General features: G+C 44.1%; 1 pseudogene; it reads right to left on the minus strand.

The window, feature by feature from the left end:
* Positions 1-6720: 6720 nt before the first annotated feature.
* LOC147105187 (NADH dehydrogenase [ubiquinone] 1 alpha subcomplex subunit 5-like) lies at positions 6721-13723 on the minus strand (annotated as a pseudogene).
* Positions 13724-23463: the final 9740 nt, after the last annotated feature.

Here is a 23463-nt window from a genome sequence, read left to right on the forward strand (position 1 = left end):
ATCCCAGTGGCTGCAGCAAGGCTGGGGGGAGGCTGCTGAGTGTCAGAAACTGAGACTGCAGATGCCCTTGAGGGACGGCCTGGACCAGCTCTGGGCCTAGAGGGCCCGGCTGCTGACTGCTCCAACTCTGCATGGGCGGCAGCAGTCTGTCCTACAGGTGGTGGCAACTGCAGTGGAGAAGTGACAGTGTTGGCAGCAGGAATGCTGTCATCCTGACAGAGGACAGCAACTCCCTGTTCGGATGGCACACTGGCACTCCCACAGGGCAGCACTGCAGCATGCGGAGCAATCTGCTGAAGCACAGACTGCTGGCCTGCTGCGGCGTGGCGAGGGCCCCGGCGATTCGTGCCCGATCCAGCGAGGGTGGCAGCAGTCAGTGCTCATGTGGCCTCAATCTGCGTCTGCATGAGACCAGCCACTGACTGCACTGCAGCACTAAGCACTTGCGTGGCAGCCGCCTGCGCTGCGCCGAAGTCCTGGAGACTCCTTGCCTGTGCTGCGCCGAAATCCTGGAGACTCCTTGCCTGTGCTGCGCCGATGTCCTGGACACTCCTTGCCTGTGCTGCGCCAAAGTCCTGGACAGGCATCCTTGCCACTGCAGCCATGAGCTCAGTGTGCCTGTGCTCCGCCTGGGCGCTCATTTCAGCGAGGAGCCGCACCTCTTCTGCGCTCACTGTAGCAGGACTCGGAAGGCCAGACTCTCCCTCCGGGGAGAAGGCCGCTGAGCTTCCCTACCGCCGCCCCCCCCCCCCGCGTTGCTGCAGCCCGCTGGCACGCCCCGGAGCTTCACCCTCCTCAGACCATTCCCCCCTGCTCCCCTCCAGGGAAGATGTGTCCCCATTATAGCCATGGGCTGCCTCGGCTGAGGGTGGCACTGATGGTCCGGCTTCCTCCTCGTCGTCGCCTTCAGAGTCACTCACAGTGGCAGCTTGAGGGCCCGCCTCCTCACCTGGCGAATCAGCATCTGAAAGCAGGGAGGTACAAGAGTGGCTTTAGCATGAGGACAGGGTGGCAGCGAGGGAGGCATGAGTGCTGCAATGTACTGTATTGGTTCGATAGTGGCAAAGGATGCTGGTGTGAGGCACAAGTGGAAGGAGAGAGGTCAAAAAGATGATGACCTTACCATTGCTGTCCAGAACGGGGTCGGCATCTCCAGTGGCGATGGGTCCAATCATCCGGCCTGCCATAATCTGCTGGAGTCACTGCTCCAGATCGGTCAGGGCTTGAAGGTGAGGCCGGCCTCCCCCGGTCCGTTGCTGCTGCCTCCTGTTATGCGCCAGCTTGCCCTGCAAGAGAAAGGACAGGCTCTGAGTACAGTGTGAAGCCCTGATCTTGGCTGCACTGCCTCCCATGGTGGAATAGCCCTTACAGTGTGAAGCCCTGATCTTGGCTGCACTGCCTCCCATGGTGGAATAGCCCTTACGTGTGAAGCCCTGATCTTGGCTGCACTGCCTCCCATGGTAGAATAGCCCTTACAGTGTGAAGCCCTGATCTTGGCTGCACTGCCTCCCAAGGTTGATTAGCCCTTACAGTGTGTAAAGTGCTGAATGTGCATGTGAGCTTCCTGAAAGGGCCATAGGTGTTGGATGAGGGCTGGGCATTGGGGCTTTCAAGACCCTTTGGCCATAAAGTGAGGTCGACATGCAGGGATGAAGAGGATTCTGAAAAGGGTACTCACCCTGACGACCCGAGTGAGGTCGTTGAACTTCTTCCTGCCTTGCACAGGGGTCCTAGGCACCATGCTGCTGGAGGTCACTCTGTGAGCCACCTCCCTCCAAGCTTTGCGATAGTCGTTGGACAGCGGCCTCCTGCCACTGTCCGGGAACAGGATAGATCGCCTGCGCTCCACCGCGCCAACCAGAACCTGCAAGGCCCCCTCGCTGAACCGTTGCGCTCGCTCCCTGGCCCTCTCCATGGTCCTAGGCGTAAGAATGTGGCAGCAGGTCTGTCCAGGCCGAGAATCAGGGCTCCGATGCGCAGGGTGTGGCTGCAATCCAAGATCGAACCTCCCCTTTAAGAGCTGACCGGTGCCAGCGTGTCTGCGTGCAATCGCTAACTGGCTGCACCTGCGCTGCGCCCGCCCTTGGTGGTAGTGCCTCGCTTCTCTGGCTTAGCGCCTTAAGACAGTCGTGCGGTGCCTGTTTTAGCACTCCAAGCACCTCCTGGGGCGAAGCAGGCCAATTTACCAGTAGGTGGCGATAATTTGCGCCGGGCTCAAAATTTCGCGCCCGGCCGATACTTACGCCCCAAACGGGGCGATACTGAATTTCTCCCCCTTCATTAATGTAAATTGTGAACAGTCGTGGTCCCAACATTGATCCTTGTGGAACACCACTATGAATAGCTACACTTTACTCCTACTCTCTGCTTTCTGTCCTGAATCCAGCCAGCAATCCATTCTGCTACTTGTCCCCTGACTCTGCATTCTCTGACTTTGTTCATCAGTCTACTATCAAAAGCCTTTTGAAAATCCAGATAAATTACATCTACTACATTACCATTTCCTACTCTCTCTGTTACCTCTTCAAATAAATCAGTGAGGTTGGTCAGGCAAGACTTTCCCTTTTGAAATCCATGCTGACTATTCATTATTATATTTTTGCTTTCTAGATGTTCTTCTATTTTCTCCTTTAGCAGGGATTCCATTATTTTTCCTACCGCCGCTGTTAAGCTGACATTAGCCATGTTTAACAAAATGAAAGGGCCAATTTGAGACAATAAGAGTAAGGATTGTTCAGGAGTGGGTGATGGCTCTACTGCTACACATTTGCCTCACCAGAATCAAGAAATGTTCTAGGGAATTTAGTAAAACCAACGTGCTTATTATATAGCAATAATGTTTTCATTTGCAAGTACTAAGTTTCTCCTCATTGCTTCTTGACCAGCTTTCTCAATGGATTTGTTCCCTGAACACCTATCATAGCTATACCCTACATCGCTGATTTGATCTTGATCAGTACCAAAAGTATGCTTATTCATTTTTAAGATGAATTTCCTCTGGTTAAAGTGAATTGATTCAGATTTAAAAATTCTACTTATCAACATAAAGGGTAACTTTTGAATTTCTTTTTAATTTACATACATTTGGGTTACGTGACAGAAGGTTGTGAACAGTAAGCTGATTTGTTTTTGCTAAGATGACAAAAAAAAGTTGTTTCCTTTATTGTGTAATCCTCAGAAGGATTGTTTTACATTAACGTAATTTGTTCGGTAAACTAATTGATGATTCTTAGTAACAGTTGTTGAGGGGAGCTTTAAGAAACTTATATTGTAAATAATCTTCCAAAACAGAGAGATTTTCTCTGCAGCCTAGGTTTGTCCTGCAGCTAGTATTATGTGCATTTTTCCAGGTAGTGAAAAGCACTGCATGTTCCATCCTGCCAGAATTCCAGTGGTTTAGGCAGGTCACAGCAGCTGCAGGATAAATTCCAGCTATTACAGAACTTTAAACAGACTAAAACCAAATGTCTGCACTTTGCCCATTTTATTGAGAACACTAAGAATTATAATCCCTCTTTTGTGATCAGTGCGGGCTGCGATTTACAACTAAGAGAACAATTTTCTTTGCAAACTCAAATCAGCATTTCTCTTTCCTCGTCCGTTGTGTACAAACTCGTTTTGACAGCTTACAAATGCCTAGAATGGAATGAACTTAAAAGTTTCAAAAGTAAAATTCATGTTATACTCTTAAGTTTCAGAAAGAAACAATCCCCTTTCAGCAGCTCCACTTACAATAAGATTCATCTTAAAGTCACCATTCATTTCATCATTCTTTACAGACGGCACCATCTATAATGTCCATTCGCTGTCAAGATGCTTTATTGGTAGATCTAACTTGGCAGCAGACTTTCCTCCTGCCTTTAGCACCAATCTTTCTTTTCCCTATGTGCTTCCTCATTGTCATAATTTTAAAAACCTAGCTTTCCAGATTGGAATGATTTAATTACTCGTATGCTTTGATTAGTTAACCTCTATATTTATGCTTGAAGCCTCTCCAACTCAGTGTAATGATCATATTTTCAAGGATTTCTTCTCCCCCGTGTGCACAGTGAAATTTTGCAACCCTGTGGCAGTCTGCTTAAGAAGCATGTGTTGGGGAGATTCGATTGGAAATGTTAATAAAAGGTAGTATAATGACAAACAGAGGATACATTCCAAAGCAACTGCCTGGCGGTAAGATGTAAATGGTGAGATAAAGGTCTACGTAGAATCTGTAAATGTCACAGTTGAATGGAGGGTGTCTAAAGTGGTGGTGCAGTCAGGCCTTTACATTAATGCAAGGGATGCCAAGAACTTATTATCACTGAGATATTTTATATTGTATGGCCATGCATCTTGTGGTGAAATCTAAAAACAGGTCTTTAAATACATTTAAAAAACCGCTTAGTCAAGTTAACCATTACACATTTGAATTCTCATTTTTAAGCTTCACATGAGACCTGTGGACCATGAAATTGCCAATTACACCATGGAACATCCCATTAAAGGCATAACTAGTTTGTCTAGAAGTTTTACATTGGGCCGACAATCACATAGATTGTACATAAAAAATTACTAGCTTGCAGTACTTGGACACCCAGCCTATTTAATCATTTCTATTGAAACTCAATCTAAATTCAAACAACACCCAAACAGCATTTTATTACTGCACATAAAACGATTAACAAAGGAAGATCATTTACAAGGCATGAAAGATTAGACGCTTAATATAAGCTGCTGTTTACTTGTGAAAGTGAAACACTAGCTTGGAAATAGTTGGTCTGCATTGCTGAACATTGAAAACATGAACTCAGGCAACAATATTTGAATCGGGATTATGAATTTAAGATTGATATCTCGATAATACATTTTCTGTGATGTGACTAAATGGGAAGTATCTGTGCACATTGAAATTCTATGCCTGGATCAAGGCATATCATAATTCACCATAGTCTGCTGATATCTCTATTCTTCTGATGCATTTCTTTTTTATATTCTTCCTTTCATCTTTTTTCTGCTGCTTTTTATTTTATTTTTTGCAACATCCAATGGCCTGATTGCCAATCATACCATTTACAGTTTACCGCTTATCCCACTCTACTTCACAGTCATAGTCACTTCATAATCTTTCCACTGTTGTGGTGATGAAGGTCTGCTTTCTGGTGGATCTTTCTCTATTACATGATATTTATATGGCAAAGTGCTTCTAAATCCATCACCGTGCTTCACCTTGATGACCCAATAATGCGCTTCTCCTACTTCCTAGCCTTGTCTTATGTCTAAGTGCTTTCCGAGTGGCAGGGGCAAGCCTGCTGCTGTTGCTTAGTGCAGGTCTCAAGGGATGGAGTTAGCATTGTACCTGTAAGTGACGTCCCTATAACAGCTGCAGCCAGTATAGCGACAGGAATGCTCAGTACCTGGGGCATAGCAGGACAAGGGACAGAGGAGGCGGCTTCCTTTCAGGGTGACAGCACATCCAACCATGATGGATTGATCAAGTACCAGTTAGTGGGCAGGTGCCTTCATGGACATGGCTCCAGCAGTAGAGGGTCATCTCACGACCTTGCACTCAGAGGCACAACACTACATCCATCCATTGAGTCCTACACTAAACAAGAACAGCTTGTCCTACAGCTCAAGGATGCCTCAGGTTGGAAGCCTGGGCGGTTGCTTGTTGTGCCTTAACTGCCACTTCTATTTTCAGCTTGTTATGGGTGCCTCTCCTGGTACCCGCTCCACAAACTCACTACCTAAATGCCCTGAAACGCGTACACCAGGGAGATATGTGACATAATCTGCTCCTAATGTGCTCAAGTCCTGGCTGCCACCTTGGGAAGGCCTTATAAGCAAATAAAAGGAAGATGCGTGACATCTAAAAATAAATCCTAGTTTTCTGAATGTGTGCCAGGTGTGAGGAATCTTGCCCATCGCCAATGCATTGGGATGGAAAATTGCAGGTAACGAGCCCATGATTTTCTGCTATGCACTGACAGTAGGCCAGTTTCCTCATCATCGGTGCATCCTCGGATAATTTAAGCCATAGTTTCCATTTTTCATTCAGTATAGGCTAATAAAAGAAAAAATGCCAGAGGATAAATACTTTCAACAGCAGAGTCCTACCTGGTTTTACGTGAAGCATCACTATTTACAAATGAACACACATTCTTTTCCCCCTAAAAAGGTGAAGGGATTTAAAGCTTTCATGGATACAAACATAGTTAGATTTAAACAAAATACATTAGTAACTGCAATTCAGCAGGATATCAATGATTTAAATGCAACCAAATACAAATCATTTCCACAGCATTAATTTTTTTCTTGCTCTGTAAAAACTTCTGAAAAATTGTTAAACCGCTTTTTCACAGTTTCAGAATAAATTTTAACATTAATCATTTCCATGGGCATTTTCAGGACCTATTTCAAAATGAACTTAGTATTGGGCGGATTCTAATGCAATTTCTACCAATGAAAATGCTGTGTGAGATGTGAATGTCCAGGATGTTTGCTTTCATGGCCATGTGTAAAATTTAACTCCAACACCTATTAATTTACACATATTTTAAGTTGCTGATACTAATAGATATTGGTCTTCCTGTTGAGCATTTATTCTCCAATGAGGCAAAAGCCTTTCCAAACTTCAGGCCCGCAAAATTCAAACAGGACAAACCAACAAATAAGAAATAAATGCAAATAGGACTGAGCTGCTTGGGCTTTTAAAGGGAGAATTGTGATGCATTGGCCTTATTTTGGCCATTCCTGATACAATGCTATCCTTCTGTTGTGAGGAGGTTCTTCTATTAAGGACTCTGAAGATTTTCACCTGGCCATTTTCTGCGGCAGAGAAAGTTTCTTCTCGGTCTGTAACATGACTTCCTCCATCTGCCTACAGTTGATTTCACCTTCTGGTTTTTGAACATTGTGCTCCAATTGTACCATGTGAAACCTTTCACTGATAATCTGCTTGGTGTACTTCCTGCAGACTACATCCTGGGGGATGGATTCCAGGGCTGTAAAGATTCTAGATGATTGAATTCTCAGCTCCTCAGGATTCCGGGCAATGTCATGTTTTTTTTTGCAGGATTCCAACCAGTATTTCACCTGGCCTGAAAATGATTGATAGCAAAATACTGCAGATGCTGGAAATCCGAAATAACAACAGAAAATGCTGGAAAAACTCAGCAGGCCAGGCGACATCCGTGGAGAGAAATTAGAGTTGACGTTTCGGGTCGAAACCCTTTTTCAAAACTGGAAAGGAAATAAAATAGATCGAAGGCAGGGCTGCGATAGAACAAAAGAAGTAACAGAGACATTAAGAGGTATTCAAAACCAGACGAGGTGGTAATAGGACAAGTGGAGACAAAAGACGGCTGGGATTAGGTGTCAAGTGTACTGGCAGGATGAGACACAGCTGCCATGTGGGAGAGAGAGAAAAAAAGGAAAGGGGGGGGAAGGGAAGACCCAAAACAAAGGGGTTTTGGGTTTTCCCTTTCTCCCCCCTTTCCTTTTTTTTCTCTCTCCCACATGGCAGCTGTGTCTCATCCTGCCAGTACACTTCACACCTAATCCCAGCCGTCTTTTGTCTCCACTTGTCCTATTACCATCTCGTCTGGTTTTGAATACCTCTTAATGTCTCTGTTACTTCTTTTGTTCTATCGCAGCCCTGCCTTCGATCTATTTTATTTCCTTTCCAGTTTTGAAAAAGGGTTTCAACCCGAAACGTCAACTCTAATTTCTCTCCACGGATGTTGCCTGGCCTGCTGAGTTTTTCCAGCATTTTCTGTTGTTATTTCTGAAAATGATTGATGTTGATATTGAGTATACTAAATGTAAAAGTGTTCCATTTCCTGGCAGCCATGAGTAGAGAACAAAAATTTACCAAAATGTATTCATTTGTTTTTCTCTCACTTGCAAAGTTTCTCCCTTTCATTTTTTGTTATTATGCCTCTGTGAAGTGCCTTGGGATGTTCCTCTATGCTAATGGTATTATATCAATGCAAGTCTCTGTTGTTCCGCTCCAGTAACTCACCCAAGTGGCCATTATGTGCGAGTCCCAACAATAAGAACATAAGGAATAGGAGCAGGAGTAGAACATACAGCCACTCAAGCCTGCTCTGCCATTCAATAAGATCATGGCTGAACTTCTACATCATCTCCACTTTCCCACCTTATGCCCATATCTCTTGATTCCCTCAGCGCCCAAGAATCTATTGATCTCAGTCTTGAATATACTCAACGACTGAGCAGCCACAGCCAGTGGGGTAGAAAATTCCAAAAATTCACAACCCTCTGAGTGAAGAAATTTCTCCTCATCTCAGTCCTAAATGGCTGATCCCTTATCCTGAAACTATGACCCCTCGTTCTAGACTCTCCAGCCAGGGGAAACAGCCTCTCAGCACCTACCCTGTCAAGTCCTCTAAGAATTCTATACGTTTCAATGAGATCACCTAAACTCCAGAGCATATAGAGTCATCAGGCTAGTTGGCTGAGGGAGGCATGATAGAGAGCCCAATTCTGTCCTCAGCTGACATCCACACATACTCACTTCCATCAGGAATCAATACCTTCATCAGTTTTCCCCTTCCTAATCTAAAGGAGCAGCACTCCTACCATTGCTCCAGATAAGATTAGCCATGTCAACAAAGACTGGAGATAGGAAAATCTCACTGAGCAATCAGGGGAGCCTCGAGTAATTTTTGTTTAAATGGCAAGTGATTTATTGCTCTGTTCTGTAAAGGGAGAGGTTGGGTGGTGGGGGGGATGTGGCAATATGCTGACAGGAAATAAACATCTTAATTAGTGTGAAACCTGAGCCTTACATTAATATTTACTGTTAACCTGATGTGGTGGTCTACCTCTAATGTTTCTACATTAGACACAAAATATATAAGCGCTTCAAGCTCATTATGTCATCAGGGAATAGAAATTATTTAATAGTACATTTAATTCACTTTTTTCCTCACGGTAAACATTTGGGCTACTGGTAGTGTAGCAATAAAAAGATTTGCCTCACTACTTCTAGCCAATTTGCTTTCTGAGAATTAGCCAGTTGATTAAGATTCTTAAGCTACAAAGTAAATAAGCATCTATCTCATTTGTTCGATCACAAAGTGTTTTGGCAGTGACTGGAGGCTACCCTAGACCTGGCTGAATGAAACTACCATGTTGGGGAGAAAATGAGCGAAAAAATGTACACAAAACAGAAAGGTCTGTCATGAGTTGGACCACTTCATCTTGCTAGCTCAGGTCATTACAGATATAACATCAACAACAACAACTTGTATTTATATAATAAAAATAGAAAATGTTGGAGATACTCAGCAGGTCAGGCAGCATCTGTGAAGAGAGAAACACAGTTAACGTTTCAGGTCGATGACCTTTCGTCAGAACTGGAAAAAAGCAGGAAATGGAACAGATTTTTAAGCAAGTGTAGGGGCTAGGAAAGGGGGGAGGGGATGAAAGAACAAAAGGGAAGGTCTGTGATAGGATAGAAGGCAGGAGAGGTTAAGAGACATTAAGAGATATTCAAGGCAAGAGGAAATGGTAATGGGACAGGTTCAGAAACAAAGGATGGCTCTAGATGAAGTGTAAATTGCGCTGGCAGAATGAAAGACAGCTGCCATGTGGGAGAGAAGAAAAGACACAAACCAAAGGTGTGGATAAAAAATATATATAGGATAGGGGCCGAGGTTATGATCTGAAATTGTTGAATTCTATGTTGAGTCCAGAAGGCTGTAAAGAGCCTAATCGAAAGATGAGGTGCTGTTCCTCGAGCTTACACTGAGCTTCAGTGGAACAATGCAAGAGGCCGAGGACAGTGAGATCTGAGTGGGAGTGAAGCGGAGAATTAAAGTGACAGGCGACCGAAAGCTCGGGGTCCCCCTTACAGACTGAACGGACTTGTATTTATATAGTGCCTTTAACATAGTAAAACGTCCCATGGCGCGACACGAAAGTAAGAAGAAAATATCACAACAATTAATGTTTGCACCGGAATTACTTGCTGCATGACAGTTAAAATGTCTGACAAGAAACACTCCCAAATTGGGGCTTCCCTGATGGCTCAGTGGGTAAATGCAGTGCTCCATGTGATACTGCGTCATTGAGATTAGGAAGGTCCCAGGTTCAAACACTGGCCTGTCTGTGGAATTAGCTGATTTATCTGGGATAATAGTAAAGGAAGTACAGCTGGCCTGAGTGTTGCTGGGCTACAGAAGGAAAATCAACTATTCCATGACTCCTCTTAAAAAATGTGTGGTCATCAGGTGAGAACAAAAATAATCTCAGCTGTCACATCTCAGCCAGTTGAACAGCCTACCAACTTTTACTGTCTAGGCTCACACACAAAGAAGGCACTTGGGCAAGACACCAAAGGGTGCTGGGACCATTGAATCATATGAATCACCACCTTCAGGAAGGTAAGGAGGGAAAATAAAAACACTTAAACCAAAATTCAAAATGTTGTGTCGCAAAACACAGCCTGAAGGAAGGCATCAATCATTAGGTTGTAGGCTGAAGTACCATATCAAGTTTGGAGGTTATGACATTCTTCAAATCTCAAATTTAAAAATTAGGGAACTTGATAAAAATGTCTGAACATATTGGGGACGATTTTGTGAGTGGGGGCGCGTTGGAGGCGGGACTGCTGCTCGTCGGGTTTCAGTCCCGCCTCCATCGATTTGTGGCCAACCCATGCTATTTTCCCTTGATTGACCTTGTTAAGCCCGCCCAGTGGGCCCAGCAGGCCAATTAAGGGAAAGCTGGTTGCAGAGCATGTCAACGTATGACGTGTCATCTGTCACAAATTTTTGGCAGATGAATTGTCATCGTTTGACAGCTCTGTGAAGCTGTCAAACAGTGACAATCTCTGCAGTTTGATGAGCTCTTGCATACAAGACCTCATCAACCTTCTTTCTTTTACAGAAATGAGATGTTTGTTGCACCTGAGAATGCAACGGCCATCTCTCATCTGCAATAAGGAGGTGCGAGACTCTCCGTGTAGAAACCGACTGAAGCCTGCATGAAGAAACAAAGGTAAGTACACTTTAAAAAACACTTAGGACTTACCTCAGATACTCACCTCTACACTCTTGCACCCATCACTTACCTTCACACCACACTTCTGCACCCCCCGACCCCCACAGACTCAGTACTCGCCTCGCTGAGCTGACGGGTTTTGGAGCCTTCGGGAAGCCCGCACTTGTGAGGTCAAAATGGGGATAATCCTATTTTCTGCCTGTTACCTACCTGTTAACAGGCAGTTAATAGGCTTTAATCCCTTCCCACCTCCAAGGAGATGGGACCCGGCGCGGGATGGCTACCCGCCTCCTGGAAAGATGGCATGGAGGCGGGTTGGGCACCTGCCCCCAAATTCTGCCATTTTCCCGGCAGTCCTGCCTCCATACCCGCCTCCCCAGGGCTGGCAAAATCGCCCCCATTATTATGTGGTAGGGAAAATAGAAAATGTATCTCTTTATTGGAGGCAAAATAATTAAACATATGTTTTGGCTCAAGGAGAGCTGTGTGAAAAGATGGATGAATGTAGATTTTTGAATTTGTTACTGCCATTAAATTTTAGATTTTGCTTCAAATCCAATTTATTTGTCAAAACTGAAGGTTATGATAAAGTGTATATGCCGCTAGAAAGACACTTAATTGAACTTGTTTCTGGATATGATACAAAATCTAACTGAAATCAGCTAACTCCAAATTCCAAACCATGTGTGGACCTTTCCAAGAAAGATTACCTGAGGGTATCGCTTGCAGATAGACAAGCCAAAATGGAAATAGTTAATTAAATAATCCTTATTTAAAAACAGAGAGTCCTAATAATAAATAAATTATAAAATTCCATTTCTTGCTTTTATTTTTTAATCAACTCAAAATAAATCACAAAAGTGGAAGTATTGGCAGGGTTCATCCCTAGATGGTTGAAACAATGAATAATTTAGCCGTACATATCAGAAACATCCCTCATGTGCTCTCCAGCCTGTGCTGAGTTAGCTGTTCTCAACCAGGATATCAGTAGAACCACTACAATTGACTTCAGTGCGCCTTGGGAGAGGACGGGGAAATTCACCAGGGTTCCTATTCTTGATCGCTATCTCACAACCGCTGCTCACAGTGTGTGCATGGAAATAGAGTGGGCACATTATTGGACACATTCCGAAGGGATCTCTCCCTCCGTGACACCCTGGTCCACTCCTCTATCACCTCTTCCCCTTCGCCTGGCACCTTCACATGCAAGCGTAGGAGACGCAACACCTGCCCTTTTACCTCCTCCCTTCCCACTGTCCAGGGCCCCAAACACTCCTTCCAGGTGAAACAGCGATTTACTTGTACTTCTTGCAATTTAGTATACTGTATTTGCTGCTCACGATGCAGTCTCCTCTACATTGAGGATACCAAACGCAGATTGGGTGACCGCTTTGCGGAATAAATCCGTTCAGTCCGTAAGGGTGACCCCGAGCTCCCAGTCCCCTGTCACTTTAATTCTCCGCTCCACTCCCACTCTGATCTCTCCGTCCTCGGCCTCTTGCACTGTTCCAATGAAGCTCAACGTAAGCTCGAGGAACAGCACCTCATCTTTCGATTAGGCATTTTACAGCCTTCTGGACTCAACATCGAGTTCAACAATTTAAGACCATAACCTCGGCCCTTACCTTATTTTTTCTCTCTCACATGGCAGCTGTTGATGATTCTGCCATTGCCATTTACACTTCATCTAGAATCATCTTTTGTTTCTTAACTTATCCCATTACCATCTCCTTTTGCCTTGCACCATCATCCCTTTTGTCTCTTAATCTCTCCTGCCTTCCACCCTATCACAGACCTTCCTTTTTGTTCTTTCCTCCCCTCCCTCCTTTCCCTGCCCCTGCACTTGCTTAAAAACCTGTTCCATCTCCAGCTTTTTCCAGTTCTGACGAAGGGTCATCGACCTGAAACGTTAACTCGGTTTCTCTCTCCACAGATGCTGCCTGACCTGCTGAGTGTTTCCAGCATTTTCTGTTTTTATTTCAGATTTCCAGCATCCGCAGTATTTTGCTTTTGTACTAGTAAATGAGCACTTGGTTTAACAGCAAATTCTCACGAGAGAACTTAAACATTTTGATATGAGCCATGAGATCCAACAGATGTTTTTTCTAAGTTGTTTGTAACTTTTAAAAAGTGCCATGTGAGTTAGGTCCCCTTTTGGAGCCATTTATCAGCATATTATTTAAATTTCTGATTAAAGGAATATGAATAACTATATGGTAGAAATTACTGTTGGAGATGTTACTGTATGAAGGCTTAATGTGCTTTTACCAAATTCCATTCTTCACTATTTTAATGGAGGCATTATCCTTCTAACATGTGTTTATGTCTCTGTTAAAATAGCAGAGGAATTTAAATAAATGCACAAAGCACTTTGACAATAATATTTGCAACAGTAATTTCTATCCTTACATTTTCACATGTATCAATAATGCAATTACATTTAATGCAAATCACAGTAACATAAATTAATGCATCTGCCTTTGTTTAAGTTAAGGACAAGCTTCTTAACAGCAACATCCTTGTCAGACATGAATATTTTTCTTATCTAAGCATTTCCATTGAGGAGTCATTGTATAGTGTACAGGGTCTGGATCAATGCCTGGGGAGATGTGCTCTTTAAATAAACAGTCTGATGAGAAATGGCCATTACCTTATGCAAATCATATTCTATGACACCCACCATAGCAGTTATTTGTTTCAGAATGTTAGAAATTTAGAAAACACAAAAATATGTTAACAATATAACTGACTTAAAAATGCAGAGGGAAGCTATTACTTTTTGCAAGTCAGCACAGGCTGTCTGCCAGAGCTAATAAGAATGTAATGTTCACAACACCCTCAGGACATTCTGTACTTTTTCTACAAGTTTCCACACAGTCTTCTGTAAATGTAATGCTCTGAGTAATAAAGGCAGCTTTTAAGCTATTTCCTTTTACAACATTTGTACTGGTCAAGTTTTCTGAACATTTCTAAGTGTCAGCTGTGGCTCACTGTTCCAATCTCACCTCCGTGTCAGAAAGTTGTGGGTTCAAGTCCTACTCCAGTGGTATGAGCATCTAATCTAGGTTGACACTTGAGTGCAGTACTGAGGGAGTGCTGTCTTTTGGATGAGACATTAAACCAAGGCCCTGTTTAACCTTCACAGAAGAGCATGGGTGGTATCCTGGCTAACATTTATTCCCTCAACCAACAGCTAAAAAACAGAAATAAAAACAGAAAATGCTGGAAATACTCAGCAGGTCAGGCAGCATCTGTGGAGAGAGAAACAGAGTTACCGTTTCTGGTCGATGACCCTTCATCAGAACTCCCCTGCTCTTCTTTGAAATAGTGCCTTGGGATCTTTTACCTCCACCTGAGGGAGCAGACGGGGCTTTGGTTTAATATCTCATCTGAAAGACGGCACCTCCGACAGTGCAGCACACCCTCAGCACTGCACTGGAGTGTCAGCCTAAATTTTTGTGCTCAAGTCTCTGGAGTGGGACTTGAACCCACAACCTTCTGACTCAGAGGTGAGAGTGCTACCCACTGAGCCACGGCAATAATTAAAAAGGAAATATTAATATTTTAAGTTTAGATTTTTACACAAAAGGCATTGTGAAATAATTATCATCCCTTTCTTTAGAAAACACGCTTAGATGCATCACCACAAAATGTCACTGGGGGCTGTAATTAATCTTACGTGGGTTAGACAGTATTTAGTGAAAAAGAGTCCAGTGCCACTCTCTGATCTGAGCTCTTTAAGTGCCTGAATTAAAATGAGGTCCTGAACATAATAGCACATGGGGCACCCTGGAGCTCTACAACTCCACCCACATATGTAAGCAGACACTATTTCCTGCTTCCCTCCCTCTCCATTAAGAAGTTAGTTGAATTGCCTTTTGGGTAGATTTTACAAGATATGTGGAAGAACTCACACATCTATCACCGAGGGGCTACAAGGAAGCAGGAGGAAAGATCCCACCTAACATAAATGTATTACAGAATCCTGAGAGCTCACTCTTAGAGCTGCATGGCACAAAGCTTAGTGATTACACTTCCATATGTGTAGAATGCTCAACAATGTCTGCATGCTTGCGTAACATTTTTCTTTCCTTTCGTACAATGGGTAGAATAGATGGCAGGCAATGGAGGCTAGATTTGTATGGTAATAGATTCAAGGGGGAGATTGCAACAAGTAACTCAGGGAATGTGATTGGTGGAATGCAGCAATGTATCTACGTGTTTAGATTATGCTGTCTCCTAAATGATTCCAGCTTGAAGTCTTCTTGAACTTGAAGCTGAGATTTCTGAATTTGCCGCATTTGCACTGGTAGACAAAGGCCAAGTTTCAGCAGATCGTGGATTTGACCCAATGTCTGGTAGCTAGTACAGCCAGGATTATAGACTACGGTGACTAAACATTTCTGAGTAGACTAGAATGGGAAGGGTCATCAAAATAAATGACGATATGTATAACATAAAGACCTTTTCAGGGCTTGCAGAGAGTCTGGCCTGAAATTCCCTCTGCTATCCTGCCCTAGATTGGGTGGGATAGCAGTGGAAATTGCAGGGAAAATCAGGGCCTACCACCGCCTCCCGGTCCTGACCATGATTTCCATTCCCTGCCTCTATTGCAACTACCACTGGCTGCCCCTTTCTGGCCCACTGCATACCAGCAGGAAGGTGGTGTCCAGGCTCCTAGCCCACTTCTCTCCCATCTACCCTCTTCCCACTGCTTCCCTGGACCACCAGATGAAGCCTGGCGACAGTTCCTGGGATGGCGGTGGGATGGTTCCAAATGGTGAAAGTAGTGGGATAGTAGTAGCAGTCTTTTTTCCCTCCAATTTGGCCCCAGGCACCTGCCTTTGAAGGCCTCCATCTACAAAGGACTACAAACCCTTAAGATACCTGCTTCTCCAGTGCCCTGTGGCCCTTTAAAGTGCCCTTTTGCCCGTTCAGGTGCTGCTGCAGCAGTCCCATCTCAATTCTCCTTGGGGCCACTGGCAGGATCGAGCTTGCTGGCGGGGATGCCGCTGGGAGCTTGCCATGAATAACTAATGACGCCTGAAGTCCTGCATCCACCCGTCTCCTGTTGAGGCAGAAAATGGAAAATTCAGGCCTCTATGCCTACACTGCTGTGGTGTCTCCTTTAATTTAACAAAAGACCTTTGATCTAGTAGATGGTCTAACTTATTTCAGACCCTAGACAAATTCCATTTCAGGAAGGCCTTCATCAGCTGGATTTATTCTCTATTTCATATGGCAGCATTAACGGGTTAGAGAAAACAAGTAGGTTTATCACCTCCATAAAGGACTGGACTACAACAACAACAACTTTAATTTATTAGCAAATTTAACATAGTAAAACATCCCAAGGCGCTTAACAAGAGTGATATCATTAAAAACATTTTTGGCACTGAGTCACAGGAGGAGATATCAGGACAGATGACCAAAAGCTTGGTCAAAGAGGTAGGTTTTAAGAAGGATCTTAAAGGAAAAGAGAGAGGCGGAGAGGTTTAGGGAGGGAATTCCAGAGCTTAGGGCCAAGGCAGCTGAATGCATGGCCGCCAATGGTGGAGTGATTAAATTTGAGGATGGACAAGAGGCCAGAACTGGAAGAGCGCAGAGATCTCAAAAGCTTGGAGGGCTGGAGATGGTTACAGAGATTGGGAGAGGCGAGGCCATGGAGGGTCTTAAAACAAGGATGAGGATATTAAAATTAAGGCATTGCTGGACTGGAAGCTAGTGTAGGTCAGCAAGATTAAAGATTCCTATTATTCAATTTTATTTTTTGCCTGAGAACAGATGCAAGCCATTTGGAATCACTGTGTCATTGAGACAGCCCATGTGTTTGATGGACATATAAATGATAAATGGTTTGGATAAACACAAATCTGCAACAGTAAAGAAACACTGTGCAAAAACAAACCCTGCTAGCCTCGATATTTCAACGAAACGCTTTGAGGGCTTTCAATGAAGGCAGGGTACATGAAAGGAAAAATAACAACAGAAAATGCTGGAAAAACTCAGCAGGCCAGGCAACATCCGTGGAGAGAAATTAGAGTCAATGTTTCGGGTCAAAACCCTTTATCAAGACTAAAGAAGCACAGGGAATGAAATAGATTAAGAGGCCAGGCTGGGAAAGAACAAAAGAGAAGAGACATTAAGAGGTATTCAAAACGAGACGAGATGGTGATAGGACTAGTGGAGACAAAAGACAGCTCTAGATTAGGTGTGAAATGCGCTGGCAGAATGGGAGACAGCTGCCATGTGGGAGAGAGAAAAAAAAAGGAAAGGGGGGGGAAAACCAAAACAAAGGTGTGGATAAAAAAATAAGTGAAAATGTAATAGGGGCCGAGGTTATGATCTGAAATTGTTGAACTCAATATTGAGTCCGGAAGGCTGTAAAGTGCCTAATCGGAAGATGAGGTGCTGTTCCTCGCGTTTACGTTGAGCTTCCGTGGAATAATGCAAGAGGCCAAGGACGGTGAGGTCCGAGTGGGAATGGGGCGGTGAATTAAAATGACAGGCGACCGGAAGCTCGGGGTCACCCTTACAGACTGAATGGAGGTGTTCCGCAAAGCAGTCACCCAATCTGCGTTTGGTCTCCCCAATGTAGAGGAGACCACATTGTGAGCAGCGAATACAGTATACTAGATTGCAAGAAGTACAAGTAAATCGCTGTTTCACCTGGAAGGGGTGTTTGGGGCCCTGGACAGTGGGAAGGGGGGAGGTATAAGGGCAGGTGTTACATCTCCTGCGCTTGCACGGGAAGGTGCCAGGCAAAGGGGAAGGGGTGCTGAGGGTGATAGAGGAGTGGACTAAGGTGTCTCGGAGGGAGCGGTCCCTACGGAATGCTGAAAGGGGAGGGGAGGGGAAGATGCGTTTGGTGGTGGGATCACTTTGGAGGTGGCGGAAATGGCGGAGGATGATCCGTTGAATGTAGAGGCTGGTGGGGTGAAAGGTGAGGACAAGGGGAACCCTATCGTGGTTCCGGGAGGGAGGGGCAGAGGTGAGGGCAGAAGTGTGGGAGATAGAACGGGCACGGTTGAGGGCCATGTCAACCACGGTAGAGGGGAATCCTCGGTTGAGGAAAAAGGAAGACATGTCGGAAGCACAGGTGTGGAAGGTGGCATCGTCGGAGCAGATGCGGTGGAGACGGAAAAACTGGGAGAATGGAATAGAGTCCTTACAGGAGGCGGGGTGGGAGGAAGTGTAGTCCAGGTAGCTGTGGGAGTCAGTGGGCTTGTAGTGAATATTGGTCAAGAACCTATCCCCAGAGATGGAGACGGAGAAGTCGAGGAAGGGAAGGGAAGAGTCAGAGATGGACCATGTGAAGGTGAGGGAAGGGTGGAAATTGGAGGCAAAGTGAATGAAATTGTCTAGTTCAGGGCGAGAGCAGGAAATGGCACCAATACAGTCATCAATGTATCGGAAAAAGAGGTGAGGGAGGGGACCCGAGTAGGACTGGAACAAAGAGTGTTCCACATATCCCACTCGTACATGAAAGGAGTGCTGGGAGTCATTAAGTAGGATCACTGTAGAATGAAGAACGATTCTTTTGAAAGTAAACACTTATGCCGGAATTTTCCCCTAATAAGAAAAAAGGTGGGTTTGGAGCGTGGGGGCAGTTAAATTGTTAAAACTGGGATTCCCGCCTCCAACCCGTCCACTTCCGGTTTTAACGGCGATTGTGCAACATCAATTTAAATATTATAATGAGGCCGGAAGCCTCTTTTTTCATCTCCATTTTGAATTTAACAGCATGTGGACTGGTTTCACACAATTCGTGAAACCCAGCAGTTAAACTGAGGCGGGGACTGCTGCACCCAGGAGGTAAGTGGCTTTACACATACTTCCTGGATCCAGGGTCCTTACCAAACCCAACCCCACGATTGGAGACCCTCTCACAAGGCCTCCAATTGCCTTCCCAGGCCTTCGATCCCCCACCGCACCACCGATGATACTGAGCCCGGCCACAATCCTCCGGTGGCCGGCCCTGATCCTCTCTCACCCACCCCCCCCCCACCTGCCAATCCTCCAGCCAAACCCCCCCTCCTTCCGCCGATCCTCGATCCCCGGCCCACGATCCCCGACCCCCCCGCGATCCCCGACCCCCCCACCACGATCCCCGACCCCCCCGCGATCCCACCCCCCCCCCCGTGCGATTTCCGACCGAGCCGCCCGCGATCCCACTCCCGGACCGACCCCTCGCTCCCTCTCTGCAGCTGCAGGCCTACCTGCCCACAGCCAGCTAGCCTCTCAATCTGGCGGGCTGCGGGCGGGAAACCGAGGCCTCACTTGCAAATCAGGCCCTGCCATTAAAGTCAGCCTCCCGGGTTTCCCGCCTGCCTCAGAGGCCCCGCCCCCCGTCCCCAACCCGCCTACCTGCCTTACCTTCAGCCAGATTGTTGAAGAGGTATTTCCCGATTGTAGTCCGAAATCTATCTCTCTACATCAACTGATTTCCTTTATAGGTCAGCTACCATTTTTGCCAGACATGTTCCTGAATGTGATATTGAAGGCACACCTATTTTCATTGGGTTACATAAAACTTTTACAAGCACTGACATGCGACAGAGCACTGTTGCCTCACAGCGCCAGAGACCCGGGTTCGAATCCGGCCTCGGGTGACTGTCTGTGTGGAGTTTGCACATTCTCCCCGTGTTTGCGTGGGTTTCCTCCGGGTGCTCCGGTTTCCTCCCACAGTCCAAAGATGTGCGGGTTAGGTTGATTGGCTATGATAAATTGACCCTTAGTGTTAGGAGGATTAAATACGTGGGGTTATGGGGATAGGGTGGGATATGTGTTGGTGTAGGGGTTACGGGGATCGGGTGGGATATGTGTCAGTGCAGGCTCGATGGGCCAAAATGGCCTCTATCTGCACTGTGGGGTTTCTGTGATTCTGTGAAGTGTTACCCTCAACATAACCAATATTTTAGTGTAATTTCTTAAATAAATATTCCTGATAATTAATGGTTACAAATTGTCCAGAATTGTTCTTGTGGTCTATAATGTTACATTAAACTTCAATTAGACCACTGGCTTGTAATTAGTCCCAGGTGTCCATTATGTTCCACATATTTGTTGCTATACAGGTTTTGGTGGGTGAATAATTTGGGTCATGTAACTGTGGAAATGAGCATTAAGTAATTTGCCCTTATTTGTTAATATTAAATTGAATAATTGAATTATATTGTCATTTACTCATTAGTATTTGAATGGTGCTTGAAAAGAAAAAGGCAATTGAACAAATAATTCTATTGCCGGCTTTTGACCTGTATGGCGATGAGGCAGTACGAGGTATGCTGTGAGGGTGCCCCATAATCACACTTGTATCCAATATAAAGAACGGATAATGCATTGTAGCTATTTCAATATCATTCATGTAACCATTCTCCAATGTCCAATGTCAAGAAAACTCAACAGATTCCTGTTGCGTTGACCCTGCTTATGTAAGTGAATATCTCATACTTGTGGGCAGTGGTGTAGCATCGAGTGGCAAACAGGAGTTTATACCTGTAATTCCACTGTGGTAAATTCTTAATCTGAATTCTGCTGCTACAAAGCACTGCTGAACAGAGATCAGGCCCTTCCCCACATGGATGGACAGAAATGTTGGGTGACAGCTACTATGGGAATGCTTTTGAGCACCTCCATGTGATCAGCAATAGCGGCAATGGTAGAGGTCCAAGAGAAGGTATCCAGCCCATCCTCTCAGCTGGTTAATGTGTATGAGACAGAGAGACTACAAAAAGGAAAAGATGGAAGATAATAAATCATCAAAAAATGAATATTGAGTTAAGTGTGTAGGGATTGATCATCTATTTTCCATTATACCTACTGTATTCAGCCTACTAACTGAGTAATACTATCTGTAAATCCTGTTAAATTAATACCTTTGTTATTTCTTCAGTTTACAAAACCATGGCAATTTAACAGCATGAAGCTTTATCAAATGTCTAAAAATCTGCTATTAAAAAGTACACAAGCTTTTGTGCAACCAAATGCTATGACTGACTCAATGTGAATTCTTCATAAGTAAATGAAATCTTATGGAGAATTAATTGCATCCCAGGAATGAAATGTAGAATGGATTTAACAACAGAAAATGCTGGAAAAACCCAGCAGGCCAGGCAACATCCGTGGAGAGAGAAATAGAGTCAACGTTTCGGGTCGAAACCCTTCTGTAGAATGGATTTCTTTAGTTCAAAACTAAGATCAAGTCTGCCTATCTATCGCACCACGAAAAGGGATGCAATGACTTCAGCGAATGTGGAGTTTAGGAGCAGCAATGCACGGGAACATTCGAGAGCATCATTTTACGTCTTGTCCTTTTACTCCTGCTGCCTAGACAGGGTGCTACATGTCAGCGTCTGCTTGGCTGCAGTGTTTATGCAATCTTATCTTCATAGCTGATCTTTAACAGCAGGTGGTAAAAGATTAGTATTTTCATTTCCTTGTCTCTACCTGCCTTAGGCAACCAACCTCATTCTCATTAACATGCAATCCTTTGCTCAAAACACCTGGAGTCTTACAACATCTTTAAAATGGAAAACTACAAGACATTTATTCAAAAAAAAAGGGTGTTGGCCCATGATGCGTTTCTCTCCTTAACTGTTACCGCTGATTCCTGCAGCCTGGAAAGCAGTTTATTCGCTTTAAATAGAGAAGAACACTTTTAAAAACTCAGCATTTTATTTTCTGCATGTTACGTGGGTCAAATTACACAAAGGCGAACTGTAATGGGGCTCATCAGAAGAAGACTGAAAGCTGAATGGGCCTTCAGGATGAGCACCAAGTCAAAGCTGAATTTCTAACACACCCAAAATCTGAGGAGGGGGTAAGGTGACCCAATCAGACTAAACCAACTTCAGCTTTTGCACCTTATATTGGATTTTTCTTAATTTTTTCAAGGTGTTCTAAAAATTCCAAGGCAGATGCAGAGAATTTTACAAATGCAGAACTGTAATTTTGATATAGAATCATACTTTTTTGAACTGCTGCATTGCTGCTTTCTCGTTGGTCATTTTTTGAGATCCCAGACACACATTCCCAAAGATCTGGGCACCCAGACTTGAGATTTGCGAGGACTCAGTTCAAGCTTGGCCAAATATGGGCCAATAAATCATGATGAAGTGAACGCTCAGGCCCCATCCATCTTGCTCTCACAATACAGGCTTACAAAACTGACAGTTATCATCCGTGACTGAAAAATCCACTGTGACCAATAACCATTTTATCAATCAGTTCTAATTTAATCTGAAAATGACAGTATGTTGGAAGTTAAATCTTTCACATGTGATGAAAAATGAGTAGTCATTAATGCTTTACTGACAAATTGAGATGAAGTGATGTATTTCAATGATGCCAACCTATATTATTTTACATTACATTATTTGCTATTCTATATTATTTTACCTTCTGCTAGCGGCATCTGCTAGGTAAAACCATACTGTCAAGGATTTTTTGATGGAGCTGAGTTCATAGAGATTGACAGTTAAGTTGCTATTGAACCTGAGGTGTTCAAACATTCCAAAGGAAACAAGATCAGACAGAACGTTTGCAGTAAAGAAGAAGATGACCTGTTGTCATGCAATATTAGGGCAATGCCAGAAATTTTCTTTTATAAAAGCTCAAAAGCAAGATCTTAAGAATTACAGACCTGTTAGTTTAATATCTAGAGCAGGAAAAATATTGAACAAAGTAATTAATTTAAACACATCTCACAAAAGTAAAGAGAATGGGTTACATTTTTCAATTCGCAAAATGCAGGTATGAATGGTAGACACCCTTATACTACATTCCTCTGTTCACATCTTAGGCAGGTGTTAACCGGTTTATTTGCAGCTGAACTTCACCAATTGGACAACATACGTCAACAATTCAAAGCCAACAAAGACGTATGGAAGGCAGGTTATACGTAACATAAATATATTACAATTCATGGAGGATGTAGCAGAAGAGAATATGGCGGTGCCTGCTACATATCTTGGTACGCGGAGGACCTTTGATAAGTTATCTCACAACAGACTCATGGCTAAAGTGAAAGCTCTTGGGATAAAGGATGAGGTAGTAAAGTGGCCAATAAATTGACTAAATAATATGAAAGGCCGTGTCGTGATCAATAGTCATGGTTTTAATTGGCCAACTGTGACCAATACATATTTCAAGGCTTAGTTCTGGGGTCTCGGCTTTGCACTATATTCATAAATGATTGTCTAAGTCTGCAGATGATACAAAGTTGCATAGAAAGCAGAATGTTGAGGGGATAGGGATAAAATTCAGGGCAATTTATTGAGACTTGGCAACTGATATTTAAAAAGCAACACATAATGGTGCAGGAAATCGTAAATACAATTATAAAATGAAGGTATATTATTAAGAAAAGGTAAATCAGGGAGAAGATCTATGTGTAATAGTTGACAGGACACTGCAAGTGCCATCCTAGTGTAGGCAGTGATTTCAACT

This window comes from Somniosus microcephalus, chromosome 18 (genome assembly GCF_052327205.1).
Source record: "Somniosus microcephalus isolate GS21.2 chromosome 18, FLI_Smic_1.0, whole genome shotgun sequence".
Taxonomy (NCBI): Eukaryota; Metazoa; Chordata; class Chondrichthyes; order Squaliformes; family Somniosidae; genus Somniosus; species Somniosus microcephalus.